This window comes from Sorex fumeus, unplaced genomic scaffold (genome assembly GCF_029834395.1).
Source record: "Sorex fumeus unplaced genomic scaffold, SorFum_2.1 ptg000081l, whole genome shotgun sequence".
Lineage (NCBI taxonomy): Eukaryota > Metazoa > Chordata > Mammalia > Eulipotyphla > Soricidae > Sorex > Sorex fumeus.
Genome location: NW_026606138.1, coordinates 5,674,847 through 5,688,067, shown reverse-complemented (window position 1 = coordinate 5,688,067; position 13,221 = coordinate 5,674,847). Strand labels below are relative to the sequence as shown.

At 38.7% G+C, this 13,221-nt stretch overlaps 1 protein-coding gene across 2 annotated transcripts in view; it reads left to right on the top strand.

The window, feature by feature from the left end:
• RAP1B (RAP1B, member of RAS oncogene family) overlaps positions 1 to 13,221 on the top strand; it is a 46,951-nt gene that overhangs the window by 21,392 nt on the left and 12,338 nt on the right. The window lies entirely within an intron of this gene.

Genomic DNA, 13,221 nt, shown 5'->3' with positions numbered 1-13,221 from the left:
ATCTCACAGTGATTCAATTTAAAAGTGGGGTGGGGGGAAACTATGTGCTTCTGAAATTCTAAAATTTTAAATAATTGGGGTCTGGAGATATCTCTGCAGTGAGCTGTTCTATTCCGAGATTCATTTGTAAGTCTCAGGATCATGGCCATTAATGTGCTTAAGTAATAGCTGAAGGCAGTTCATGGGCGTAACAGCCAGGACCACAAAAGGGCAGGAAGATGGGAAGGGGTGGCCAGTTCCTGGCTCCTTGAGGTCTGGAGTTTTCAGTCACTGGCCTTGCATACCTGGGTTTTTCAGTGGATTCATTTTCTTGGGGGTGGGGTTGCAGAGGGTGCTCACGAAGAGCCTGTGAAGATAGGCTGTGAGGATGGCTGCGATTGGATTCTGGAGCCCCCAGAGTTCATTTGGACTAGGCAAAGGTGTAATGCCTACTCCCATCTGGCTCTCTGGCATTTAAACATAGGTCCATTTCAAAAACCAAATAAGAAAGGATGGGTGTTTTGATCATTCTGTGACCGAGACTTAAACCTGAAAGCTCTGTAACTGTTCTCACAGTGATTCAATAAAAAAGAAGAAAAATAAATAAACCAAATCAGTAAATTTGTTTGCTTTTGAATAGTGATACAGGCTTTTTTCGTATTTTGTTAGTCAATGCAAAGTTATTTATTTTGCAGTATTAGGGGTTGAACCCCAGGTTTCATATGTTCAAGACCAGTGTTCTGCTGAGCGACTTCCCTAGCCTAGTAATCATATTTTCTTTGGTCTCATAATTTTATCCAATTTAGAAATTAAAGTCTTTAGTGGGTAGAAAGATAGTACAGCGGATAGAATATGTGCTTAGAATGCTGGGGACCTGGGTTTTATCCCCAGTACCTCATATGGGCCTCCAAACACTGCCTAGAGTAGTTCCTGAGTTCAGAGCCAGGAGTACCCCTGACCTGGTGTGGGTACTCCCACCCCCCCAAAAAGAATTTAGTCTTTAAAGATAATCTTGTGTTCACTTTAATGCTTCACTGGCAGCCTGGTGACTTGTGGTTCTCTAGGCCACATTTTGGGTGATGGAGGTAGAGGGTGCTGTTTGAGCCACACCCAGCAATGCTCAGGATATTCCTGAGTGTCATCCATGTACAAGACAAGCACTTTAACTCCTGTACATACATATATATATATATATATATATATATAATCTCTCTCCCTCTCCCTCTCCCTCTCCCCCTCCCCTCCCTCCCCTTCCTCTCCCTCTCCGCCCCCATACCCACACATTTTTTTTGCATGTGTAAGTAGAGACTTCCATTTCAACCTCATTTCTTTTTACATTTTACTTTTCTTTTTACATTTTACTTTTCGGTCATTTACATTTACACTTCAGTTTTAATCTCCATACCAATGTGTATTATCCTCTGTACAGTCTGTGACTTCATTTGCAGTGGTAGTTGGCAAGAAGTAGACCTTGTGCCTATACCCTAAATCTTGAGTTAAAAAACTTGAATTGCATGACACAGTTTGGTCTGGCTTTCCAGTAAAAAGAAAATTGTGGAAGGCTTTTGCATCTTGCCTTAAGTGAATGCCCAGTAGTGGTTTTTCCCAGTTGTTAGTAGTTCGTGAAGGGGGAAATTTCCCTATATTACTTTCAGCCTTTTACTTTAACCTTAAATGTGTTACATTTGAAAGATAGTAAGTCTAAATCATCTGTAATAACAGATCTTCATCATGAAGCTAAGAATAGTATATTTGCATTATTAAATTTACTACAAACATAGTTACATTTTGTAACAGTAATAAAGAAGATGAATATAAACTTAAAATATGTTTACAATTCTGTCCATGTTCTTAAAAACCTAGTATATAGGGCCAGCAGGTAAGTTGCTTGCTTTACATGCTGCCAACCTGGGTTCAGTCTCCTGGCGCCCCATTTAGTTTCCTGAGCATTGCCAGGTACAGACAAAAACAAAAAACATAGTATATGTAACAAAACTATAACAAAACATTTTAGAATTGGAAGATTGTGTAGTTCAGAAGTTTTAAGGGTAAAAAATAACCTGCCAGGGAGATAGCTTAAAGAGCTGGAGTATATTCTTTGCTTGCAAACTCTCCAGGTTCTAACTTTGACACTGCCTGATCTGAGTACTGCAGGATGTAGCCCTAAGCTCAAAATGGAAAGAAAGAAAACTGATGGCCAGATTTCAGATCTGTTCTTCAAATAGTTTCTTTTGGCTATCCACAGTTTTAAGAATTTGAGTGATTTTAGCTTCGTAAGCATTCACTCTTTTTGGCCATGGTCCATACTCTTTCCTAATATTAACACCTTTCAACCCATGTATAAGGCCTGCCTGTGTTTATCTCAAATTCTATAAATTGGGGGGAAGTGTTGAGGGTGGAAGTAGCGTCATAGGCATTGGGCCACACCCATGGGGCTGGCTTTGTGCTCAAGGAACCATAAGCAGTGTCAGTGTTAAACCTGTTTCGACAGCATATAAGGTAAGTGCCATAACACCCCCTCCCTAATACTGTCTTTCTGGTCCTGTCAAATTATACAACTTAAAGTAGAAGCAGATCTTAACATTGCATTTTACAGCTTGTTGTCTTTTCTTGAAATCAGTACAACAGAGTATGTAAGAAGTCCTAAAGTAGGTAATCAGCAAAGTACATGAAAGTACAAGATGTGGAATGAAAAATCTACAACAGTCAGAAATGACCAAAATAAAGAGCATGGTAGGTGGTATTTTAAAACTTCAATAAAAGCTCTGAATAGCAGATTTACAGCAGTAGAGTAAATGATCAGGGAGTTCTAAGGTGGTAAGAAGGAAATCTCTAGAAAACAGTAGAAGGTGGGAAACAGTCTGAAAAGAAATGAAGAGCATGCTAGACAACTATGTATTAGCTCAAGAAGAATGATACAAGAATCATTGTAGTCCCTGGAGAACAGAAAGGCAGATGTGATAAAGGAACAATAAAGAAATCGATGACAAATGTTTTTTCAGTGTTGAGAATTATAGGCACCAAGATCCAAGAGACCTGAAGAGTCCTAGTGAAAATAGACTCCCAACTAGAAAAACTCCAAGACACATTATATTCAGAATGACAAAAGCCAATGGTAGAGGCAAGATCAGAAAAGGAACTTACATAAAAAGGAAAGCCCATAAAATATATCAAATGGATTCTCCAAGCTAGGAGAGAATGGAAGAGTACAATAGAAAAACTCAACAAAATAAACACCTCATGAAGAAAACTATCCAGCTAGATTATTATTCAAATTAGAAGGAACAATACAGAGCTTAGGGAATTCCTGGCCTTGAAACCAGTTTTGCAAGAAGAGTTCAAAGAGCTTGTTTAAAGGACATAACAAACTTCCTGACAAGTGGAATTGCTTATGGTACTCTCTCCTAGTGCATATAGTTGCCCTGTACTAGTTAAGAAAGGTATATTTACTTCCATCGTGCTAAGGGATTCTATACATTTTCAGTAATGAACAACTGATATTGATTGTTCTATTATCTATGTCTAAAAATAACCTAAGTTATTTTTAGATTCAGAGATCTTTTATTGTAATCTTTTACTTATTAACAGACACTTCGCAGTATCTATAATATATTTCCTTATATAAAACCAATATTCTCTTAGCATAAAATGCTTTTATACTATTACAGAATTATTCATATTTTCCCATTTAAAGCTTCTTAATTCTCTTTACTCTTAAATTTTACATTTGTAGGTTTTGCCTATTTCATGGAAACACTAAAATATATTAGTATAGAGGTTTGGGTTTTTTTTTTTTTTTTAATGAAACACCATGAGGTACTGTTGTAGACTTACAAACTTTCAAGCTTGGGTTTCAGTTACATAATGATCAAGAACCCATCCCTCCACCAGTGCCCATTCTCTACCACCAATGAACCCAGTAGCCCTCCCACCCCCCTACCCCCCCACCCCGCCCCAGCTCTGTGGCAGGGCATTCCCTTTTGCTCTCTCTTTCCTTTAGAGTGTTGTGGTTTGCAATAGAGGTATTGAGTGGCCATCATTTTTGGTCTATAGTCTTCTTTCAGCACGCATCTCACATCCCAAGCAAGTCTTCCAAACAATCTTTACTTGGTGTTCCCTTCTCTGTCTGAGCTGCCTTTTCCCTCAGCAGCCGTGGAGCAGACCTCTTGGTACTTATCTCAACTATTCCTGGGTGTTCGTCTCCCATTTTGTTACTTTATATTCCCCAGATGAGTGCAGTCTTTCTGTGTCTGTCCCTCTCTTTCTGACTCATTTCACTTAGCATGATGCTTTCCATGTAGAACCACTTGTTTGCAAATTTCATGACTTCATCATTTCTAACAGCTGCATAGTATTCCATTGTGTAGATGTACCAAAGTTTCTTTAACTAGTCATCTGTTCTTGGGCACTTAGGTTTTTTCCAGATTTTGGCTATTGTGAACAGTGCAGCAATGGACATACAAGTGCAGATATCATTTCGACTATGCTTTTTTGCCTCTCAAGGATATATTCCCAGGAGTGGTATTGCTGGGTCAAATGGGAGCTTAATTTCTAATTTTTTGAGAAATGTCCATGCTGTTTTCCAAAAGGGCTGAACCAGTTGGCATTCCCACCAGCAGTGAAGGAGAGTCCCTTTCTCCTCACATCCAGGTTTTTTTTTATAGTTTTATAAATCCTAAAGTATTGGGGTATATATAACCTGTTAAAAAAAAAAAAAGAATAATCACTGTGACCTGAGATAATGTGAAAATATGAGAGAGATATCTTATTGGCACTATTGTCCTGAGGACTGCGTGCTATTTGCTAGTCAGGAACATTCTGTCGTGTATGTGTGTGTAATGTTCTTTTGTGTGAATAAGTATAAAATAGTTTTATGTGGTCTCCTGTATAGACTTGGCAGAAAATATATCTGAGACATAAATTGAGCAGAAGGAACAGTGTCAGCAAAGAAAATCTAGTCTGTATAACAAGTGGGTAATATTGTAGAAGATGGTAATTTTAAAACCTTTAAAAAGAGAAAATGTAGCCAGGAATATGTGTAACCCAGATGAGTATGCCATCACCACAGCTGTGTGATCCTCCCCTCTGCAGTCATTGCAGCAAGAAGGGAAGTGTAAAAATGGACAAGTAGGAGTTGGGGTAAAACATTCTTACAATATAGGGAAGGAAAAAAAGTGACTAGGTAACCCAAAATGGGGGGGTTGCTTGATTTTTTTTTTTTTTGGCAACAAATTCAGCAAAGTGAAGAGCTGTTTGATCAGGTGTTAGTTAAAATGTAGGTGATTTATCTAAGATGCAGTAGTAATATTTATGGGTACAACTCAAGAGTGAGAGAAATAGTACAGTGGGTAGGGTGCTGGCCATGCAAATTGCCAACCCAAGTTCAATCACAGCACCTCATGGTTCCCCAGCACATACAGGAGTGACCCCAGAGCACAGAACCAGAAGTAAGACCTGATAACAGCTGGATGAGACCCACAGAACCAAAACTAATTTTATTCAAGATAAATAGGAATATTTCTGCATATAAAAGTGGGCTGCAGCGATAGAACAGTGGTAGGACGTTTGCCTTGCACGCAGCCGACATGGCCGACCCGAGTTCGATTCCTCCGCCCCTCTCGGAGAGCCCGGCAAGCTACCAAGAGTATCTCGCCCGCATGGCAGAGTCTGGCAAGCTCCCCGTGACGTATTCGATATGCCAAACACAGTAACAACAAAGTCTCCAATGGAGATGTTAGTGGGCCCGCTCGAGCAAATCGATGATCAACGGGAGGGCCTCATCTTATATAAAAGTATAAATACTTCCAGGGTTTTTTTTTTAAAGAGTAGTACAATTTTCAATGTTTTGGTAGGATTTTTCAATCATAATTCTTGAAAAGGTAACTTAATTTTTTTTTCTTTCCTTTTGTTATAGAGATGACTGGGTTTTTAGGTTGGTATTCCTCGCACATGCTGTGTTAGCCAGGGATGATACACTTTAGTTATGGTACTAGCAGTCCTGGCACACCTTTTGATTCCAGTGCTTACCCATGTTTGACTGTAATGCATCAGATAGCACACACTGTTGTGCTTCCAGTAAACACAGATGTCATTGTATTCACACTTGGCGTGTGTGATGGTACTGAGGATGGTGCTTACAGCCTCACTCAAGTAATGCAGGTGCTCCTAAGCTATGTCCCTGGACCCTAGTGTTTTGATAGTCCTGTATAAATTTGATTATTATCATCTGTAATTTTCCTGGCTTTGGGGCCACACCCAGCAGTGCTCAGAGGTTACTCCTGGCTCAAGAATTAACTCCTGGCAGTGCTCAGGGGACCATATGGGATACCAGAAATCAAACCCCTGTCAGCCATGTGCAAAGCAAGGACCCTTGCTCTGTACAATGGCTCTGGCCCTCATCTGTAATTTTAGATTATAGGGAAAGCAATCACTCTTGAATCACTCTTCAAATTTATAGTTCTATTAAGTGCCTTGTAGAAGTTGTTCTGCTCTTTTTTGCTGATGAAACACAAAGTGGAAAGTGCCACTATTGATAACATTCTGAAATTCACTTAAGTTGTATTCTGACTTGTTTCATCAAAGAGAAGTGAAGATTTAAAATGACCCTCCATAAGATAATTTAATTGATGAATCATAAAGTTTGGTGCAAATAATGTTAATTGCATATTAGCCTCTTTATATTTTTGCTAATTTATTTCTCTTTGAGTATAACTTTCAATCTGCATCTAATTTTGTTTTTCGGTTTTGGGGCCACATCTGATGGTGATACTCAGAACCATATGCGGTGCCAAGGATCGAACCCAGGCCTGCCACATGCAAGGCAAGCGTCTTACCAGCAGTACTTTTGCTCCAGCCTTGCCTTTGTTTTTTTACAGATAAAGCTTTTTTAAAATAAGGAATGACATGAGATTATAAAACGTAAACCAGCAACATCTGTATTGAAAATTCAAACTAAAATGTTTATAATGACGAGTAGAACCATAACATGGGATGCAGCATTCAGCCAGGATTTTTGGCATGTGTTCTGAGTGACCCATCTATAACATTTTCTAATAGTGGTGTTGACCTTAATTTCTTCAAAGGTGTTAAGATCTTTTGGTCTTTTTTAAAATTAATTATAAAATAGTTCTAATCCCTCATCCCACTTCTTTAAATGTAGTAGCATTTAAAGTCAGTACTATATTAATAATTTGAATATAAGCTATCCTAATTTTATTTTGTATGTGTGTACATGTGTGTATATATAAGGTTTGGGTGTTTTTTTTGTTTTTTGTTTTTGTCTTAGCTCTTTTTTTCTATTGGTTTTGGGGGAGGGGCTTCTCAATTATGTTTGTATTTACTGTGGCATGCCAGTTAATGTTTTTAAGAATTTACATCCTTTGCCTCCCTATTTACCATATACTAGGTAGACTTTCCAGCATGTTAATATAAAGACAAACGGTGTTTTCATGTAAAAGAAAAAAATATTTTAAAAATACTTTTTTTGTAATGCACTTAAATTATGTTTAGTTTTTTTTTAACTTTTATTATTGATAATTTCTCTTGTACATAATTCCTACACCATATCCCACCATTATACCCGCCTTCCTCCCCAAGGGATCACAATGTCCCTCTCTTTCACCCCCATCCCCAGCTCAGTTGTTTGGATCAATTCCCCCTTTGTGTACTTTGTTCCTTTTTTGGTTCCTACCTTGTTGTGTATCTTTAAATCCCATATATGAAAGAGATTTTCTGTATCTGTCCTTTTCCTTCTACTTCACTCCACATGATATCATCTAATTAGAGATGCTACTTTAAAAAAATAAATAAAACGAATTATAGGCCAGAGGGATGATATAACAAGGAGGTGCTTGCTTGTGGCCCATTAGGAACAATCCTTGACTGCAGAGCCAGGAGTACTCCCTGATCATCACCAGGGCTTTGACCCAAAAAACAAAGCAAAAAATAGAATTGAAGTATTTTTGATTGGTCATTTTACCATTGCCTGTTTTCTTTTAATCATGCACTATCACCATTAATACATTATCTGAAAAGTCCTTTTTCTGATTACATCAGTATTTTATAATCATTAATTTATTATAAGTTGAATGACTGACCAAACTGGTATATTCGAGTTTGTAGTGGCCACTTTTTTAAAATGCCATTGATTGTCAGCAGGGAAGAAGCCCCCAAGCAGTGTTCAGGTGTCCCAGATTCCCTCACAGTTCTTGATCTACTGTGCTGGTACTTCAATGCAAGAACCCAAGGATATGGTTCTGCAGTGCACCAGGAATCACCAGGGACCTCCAGATGCTGCATGCAAAGAATGAGCCTTAACTCCTGCACTATCTCTCTGGCCATCATATTCTTAAATTCAAATAACAAAAAATTGACAATTCCACAATTGCTCTAGTACTTTGAGTTTTTTGGTTTCACTTAATTATTTTATAAGTTAATGGTTTGGTTATAGAACTAAGGAAAATAAAAGGAATATTACCCCACTTTATCATTTACATATTTAATATTTAAGGGAAATAAAATTTATTTTTGCATTATCTTAAGATTTTTTATTTCAAAAGGTGGGGGGGCTGGAGCGCAAGCACAGCAGGTAGGGCGTTTGCCTTGCACGCAGCCGACCTGGGTTCTATTCCCAGCATCCTGAGTGTATGAGCCAGGAGTAAACCCTGCGCATCACCGGGTGTGACTCAAAAAGCAAAAGGAAAAAAAAAGAAAAAAGGATTTTTTTTTTCCCCTAAGTACTCTAGTGCCAAAACTAAAGTTAGTCTGGTGGGGGGAGAGGGGGGAGTTGTAGTGTTGAGGATTGACTCCTCACTCACACAAGTAAGTCTTGACTTAACAAAGGAAAGGCAAGTGTTCTGCCCCTGAGCCAAAACCCCACCCCAATAGTAGTTTGCATCATCTGAGGGACAGTAGACCTCATTGGGTTTATATTATATAATAGTAAGGACCAGAGATAATGCTAGTATTTTTTTTTTTTATTTTGAGAATCAACATGACCGACCCGTGTTCAATTCCTCCTCCCCTCTCGGAGAGCCCGGCAAGCTACTGAGAGTATCTCGCCCGAGGCAAAGCCTGGCAAGCTCCCCATGACGTGACATATTCGATATGCCAAACATAGTAACAGTGAGTCTCACAATGGAGACGTTACTGGGCCCGCTCGAGCAAATCGATGAACAATGGGAGGACAGTGACAGTGAAAAGGCTTAGTTCCTAGCCTTTTTCCCTGAACATATTTTTAATGCGGGTTATACAAGTTTCCTTATACATAGGTTCCCATTTCTTAGAACAAAAAAATTTGACTTAGTTTTTTTCCTGACTTCTTAACTTCGTAAGATTTTGGGAAATGCTGAGATAATAAATTATTAAGATTACCAAATTACTAAAGTTTACATCTTGATTTTACTATTTTAGAATCAGCCCATTTATAGAAGACGATGTGTCTGCCTCAGATGCTAGATTTATTTTTAGGTTTCCTAAAGTCAGTTTTTGTCTTGTTCCTATCAAATCACTTTTATTTATAATTTTAAATCTAAAGCAAAACAAATTCCACACTTCTACTAAAAACTTCAGGAATAGAGTATTTCCTAAATAGATTGTAGACACAGAAGTTCTTCCTAAAGAAGATAATAGTTTTGAGAATTAAGAAGGAGCTCATTGATATTTCACACCACAGAGACTGGCCCACATCCACAAGAACAAAAGCAACCGGTGCTGGCACCAATGTGGCGAGAAAGGGACCCTCCTTCACTGCTGGTGGGAATGCCGATTGGTCCAGCCCTTTTGGAAAACAGTATGGACGATTCTCAAAAAATTAGAAATTGAGCTCCCATTTGACCCAGCAATACCACTCCTGGGAATATATCCCAGAGAGGCAAAAAAGTATAGTCGAAGTGACATCTGCAATTGTTTGTTCATTGCAGTACTCTTTACAATAGCCAGAATCTGGAAAAAATCTGAGTGCCCGAGAACAGATGACTGGTTAAAGAAACTTTGGTACATTTACACAATGGAGTACTATGTAGCTGTTAGAAAAGATGAAGTCATGAAATTTACATACAAGTGGTACTACATGGAAAGTATCATGTTAAGCGAAATGAGTCAGAAAGAGTGGGATAGACACAGAAAGATTGCATTCATCTTGGGGAACATAAAGCAACAAAATGGGAGAGTAACACCCAGGAGTGGCTGAGATTAGTACCAGGAATTTTGCTCCGTGACTTGGAGGCCAGCCACACGTGCTAGGGGAAAAGGAAGCTCAGATAGAGAAGAGAGCACCAAATAAAGGGTGTTGTGAGGATCCTCCCAGGGTGGGAGAAGCATGCTGAAAGTAGACTATAGACCAAACATGATTGCCACTCAATGCCTCTCTTGCAAAACACAGGACCCAAAAGAAGAGAGAAAACTAGGGGGAATGCCCTGCCACAGAGGCAGGGTGGAATGGGGGAGATGGGGGGTGGGAGGGATGCTGGGACCCGTGGTGGTAGAGGATGGGCGCCGGTGGAGGGATGGGTGCTTGATCATTGTATAACTGAAACCCAAGCACAAAAATTTGTAAGTCTATAACTGTACCTCATGGTGTTTCACTAATAAAAAAAAATTTTTAAAAAAGGAGCTCATTAAGAGTCAAGAAAATGGGTAATTAACTGCGATGAGTTACGTTGAAAACTTTCTAGGTGATAGAAGTGTTTTAAGTCTTGGGCTGTATTTGTGGTTATGTGGTTATAAGAATATGAGGTATGCAACACATGCCAAAACTCATTAGCTGTAATGCTCATAATTTGTCTTACTGAATTTCAAGTATTCCTAGATAAAACTAAAAAAATATTTTTAACAAGTAGTGTGTAAACAAATTCTTGGGGTTCCCTGACAAAGCAGAGGATAGGAAGGTGTTGCATAATAATTTCACAATTACTGATCTTATAATGTGCTTGCATGAAGATTTTGTAAGTGACCCACAGTGAAGTTTGGTCCCTCACTTTTGCTAAATTGGCCACTCTGTTACCATTTATAAAATTAAGTGCTTAGGATTGGATGTAGTTCTTTCATGAATTGGATTAGAGGTTTATCAGGCCTACGTCTCCATTTTTTTTTTAATGACTGGAAGCAAGACAATACAGGATATATAAGTGAGATACTTCGTACCAAGTAAGATGGTAGGGACAAAAAGAGATACTTAGGGGGGAGAGAGAGAGAGAGAGAGAGAGAGAGAGAGAGAGAGAGAGAGAGAGAGGAGAGATGTTACATAAAACAAAGGTACAAATAGATGAATGAGAGAGAAGAAAGAGATTATGTAAAACATAGGCACAAATAGATGAACTAAAGCAAAACAAATAGCTGCCAATTAGTCCACCTCCAAGCTAAAACTTAAAGATCTACTCTCTTTACACAGACCTACTTGGTATAACAAAGCTTGAATAACAGAATAAGTTTATCATTGTAACCAATAGAAATTGCATCATTGATAGATTTAAGACAACAAATTGAACACAAAGCCCTGTTTTTTTTTTTAGAGAATAATTTGGAATAATAGAAAATGAGGGTCTTAGATCAACTTTCAAATAATTTGTTGATGTAAAAAAATCAACAAAGCTGAAGTCTGTCTTAAGGAAAACCTGTGTTGGTCACATGCTGAGCAAATACTGCTTATCTTTGAGGATTTTAAGAGATTTATAGCTGATAGAGTACAGCTTGTGAAGTGCCTGCCTTGTATATGACCAGTCTGAACTTGACCAGTCTGAACTTGATACCCTTGTGGCCTCCGAGAGCCAGGTATAAGCCCTGAGCACTACTGGGTTTGCCACCCCCCCCCCCAAAAAGGTGGGGGTAGGGCGAAAATAATGTAGATCAATGCAGATATGTGCCTTTGGATAATGTCTGCATTGCATTAATAACAGAATTGTCATCCAAGTAACCTCTATTTTTTTTTTCAGGATTTGTTATTTATTTTTTCTTAAACAACAATCTGACTTTTTTTGCCCTACAAAGTCTTGGGTATTTTTGTTTTTAATTTTGTCATCCTGAAATTGTAAAATTATTCATGATTGGATTTCAGGCATACAATGTTTCAACACCAATCTCTTCACCAGTATCTACTTCCTTCCAACAGTCCCTACCCCCACTCACCTCGGAAGACTCAGCTCAGTAGTATGGTCAGGTGGTGGCCTGACTGTTCAGTAATTAGGGTCAGTGCTTTGGAGTTCATGGCTGGGTGGTGCTGCAGGGCACCAGGGCCATCCCAGCAGTTCTATTGAGGAGCTGTGCAGTGCCAGAAACCAAGCTTAGGCCCTCATACATGCCTAAAGCATGTGTTCTGCTGCTTCATACCAAAACCCCAGACCCACTAATCCTCTTCCTGCTCTTTCACAGTACTCGACCACTCACAGTTTTCTTTCTTTCTGCCTTTGATTCTGGCCATTTTCAGGCTCTTCATTCCTCCCCACACCTCAGGAATAAATATTTGGTCTGCGTGCTCTGCCAACTCCTGTGCTATTCATGTATCTCAGGGGTAGGCAAAAAATATTTTTTCTGTAAATACCAGAGACTATTTTAGACTTCATGGCAGATAATCTCTGTTTATAGCTTTTTACCTTTGCCATTATGGCACAAGTACCACCACAGACAATATTAAAAAGTAAATGGGCATGGCAGTATTTCAAGTAAAAACATGGGGATGGCCCCTCGCATTGCTCGGGGGCCCAGGATCAGAAAATACAGTGCTGCTTCATACTTGGAGATCATCTGAAAGCACTGGGAAAGTCAATAAAAATTTATGTACAAAAACAGGTGGTTCACTGGATTTGTTTGTGGCCTTATGGTGCTTAGTTTATCTTTGAGTTACTAGTGCAGTACAGGCAAAACTTCTGTATATCCCTGTATTTAGTAGGCACTCAGTTTCTTGTGGCTGAAGATTACAGATTGCTCATAGAAAGTTTGCAGTTGTTTGCTGTTTTGGGTTGATTTTCAAGAAATGGTGGGTGCCATCTTGTAACCAGTAGGATACCCCTTCTTGCTATGTATCTAGCCACTCACCTACCCGACTGCAACCCCCTTTTTTTACAAAAAATATTTCTGTATTAATGTAGTTTATAAGGTTGAAGGTCATGTCCAGAGAAGTTATTTATAGAATGCTGTATATTTTATTGATTTTAAAATAACTTTTAAATAGATCTACTTGATTTGATGTATTATATGTAGTAGCATATGAATTCAAAGATATTACAAGGCTTTTTTTTCTTTAATTAA